At 51.8% G+C, this 1,896-nt stretch overlaps 1 long non-coding RNA gene across 1 annotated transcript; it reads right to left on the reverse strand.

The window, feature by feature from the left end:
- Nucleotides 1–279: 279 nt before the first annotated feature.
- LOC109271340 (uncharacterized) lies at nucleotides 280–1,540 on the reverse strand. The gene is made up of 2 exons (XR_002081928.2): nucleotides 1,477–1,540; nucleotides 280–614 (listed from the first exon to the last, which is right to left on the reverse strand). It is a non-coding gene; the product is annotated as an uncharacterized LOC109271340 (long non-coding RNA).
- Nucleotides 1,541–1,896: the final 356 nt, after the last annotated feature.

Consider the following 1,896-nt stretch of genomic DNA (forward strand, 5'->3'; position numbering starts at 1 on the left):
TGACCCTCAGTCTCTTGACTCCCTACTTAGTGTTCTTCCCACAAGTATGAATTAAAACAGAATGAAACTGGAAAAGTAAAAAATAATTCCTGACTGTGTCAAAGAATGAAAGAATTCCTAGTCTACATTAAAACTCAGGAGAAAAAAAAAGATATAATTTAGGGATATATTTTCAGCTTTATAAAATCCTCCCACCGCTGCCTCTGAGTAGGAAAGTGGGTAAAAACAGAATCTGGGGTGAGAAGTCATCTGATTCATCCATGATGTGGTGGAGAAGAATCTGTAAGCAAACACCCTGCATTTATTTCAAGTACTGTGTCTCATTCTGCCAGCCTTGGCAGCCAGCACACTGCATTTGCTTCAGGGGCCCTTCTTTGCAGACATGGTCAGAGCGCTATTTTGGGATGATAAAAGTGGCCTAAAACACGTGGCCGTTAAGCTGGAATTTAAAAGGACAGACACGTTCAAAGGACAGATGAAGCCATCTGGCTGCCATTGTATGCTGGGGTTTAAGCATCCAGATGTGCGTCTGGGCCTCGCCTGGCACAGCACAGCCTTATCCGTGGAACATCATCCCTGTGTCCTGGCCCGTTCCAGGAAGCAGCTGAAGTCGCCTGCAAGAGAAAGCACGTGGTCTCAGAGGTGAACCAGGGACAGCCTCTGAGGTGCCAGGGATTTCTCCGAGCAGCCAAATGTACACTGACAGACAGGTCTGTGTGTGCTAGAGAAGCTGGTTCCACAGCTCAGATGAACGACTCATTGCAGAATTCCCCCACCAGGGGAAGTGAGTTAATGACTGGGGCGTTTCACCTTCTGCCTAGATGCGTCATAAAATCAGCTTGTAAAGCCTGGCTCTGAGAACACATTTGCTCACCCAATGTGGTTCTGTGGGACTACAAAACACTTCCAAGAGGGAAAGCTCACAGAGAAGAAAGTTCTTAGGATTTCTCTGTGCTAGGAACAGGGCCAGTGGCCTGAGCCTGACAGCTGGCCCAAGCGTGGTCAAATCTGCTGACAAGAAGCCCAAAGCTGCCTACAGCATCTGCTCCACATCTGGGACTTGTGACTCATCAGCCACTCTCTCCCACAGCCCTACATTCTCACACAGGCCTGAGCAGGCAGGCCTCCCTCACCCCCCCCCCCCCGCCCCCCACCAGTGGTGCCGTGCTGAGGCCCCAGTGCTCAGACTTGTTCCTCCACCTGAGGGCCCATCAGGCTTTGTTTGTCCTTATCTCCAAAGCTGCCTTCCCCTGTGACTTGGCCTGGTCAACTAGCCCCAGGTCCAGGGCAAACTGTGCCCAGACTGTCTCAGACTCAGCCCTGGCTGTCATAACAGGCTCCCAGGCTGAGTCCTGGCCCTTTAAATTTAGCAGACCCATACCCCACCATACCCAGCTGGCCCACCAGAGTGAGCCACAAGCTGCACCTGTTCCAGGCCAATCCTGTTTACCCTGGACCTACTATTTTTGCTCTCACCTCCCCAGTTCTCAGATTCCTGGCTCCATATCCCAGCTGCCATAGCTGCTTCTGGCCCCTTCACTTTGGTGACCCTTTGGACTTCCCTTTTTAGACCACAGCTTCTCACATGTTTCTGACTCTGCAGTGCTGTCTTCCTTCCTAGTCTCAGGTGAAGACTCCATGATTCAGCCCCAGCCCCTGGGTACTCTTTCAGCCGGGATCATTCCTAGGACAGGCAGAGGGTGAGGATTTGTCCCTATGGTCCCTGCCTGCTTCTGACCCTCAGCCTGACTTTGCTCTCTAATTCCAGCAGCTGGGGGTTCCCTGATCAAGCCCCTGGGCCCCAATTCCTGGAATCCCTCCATCACTTAGGACAGCTCTGCCCCGGGCTCAGTTTCTGATTTCATGCTGGCCTTGCCCTGGTTATACCAGGCCCAC

The sequence above is a fragment of the Panthera pardus genome, unplaced genomic scaffold (assembly GCF_024362965.1).
Source record: "Panthera pardus isolate Hobbes unplaced genomic scaffold, ASM2436296v1 HiC_scaffold_12, whole genome shotgun sequence".
Taxonomy (NCBI): Eukaryota; Metazoa; Chordata; class Mammalia; order Carnivora; family Felidae; genus Panthera; species Panthera pardus.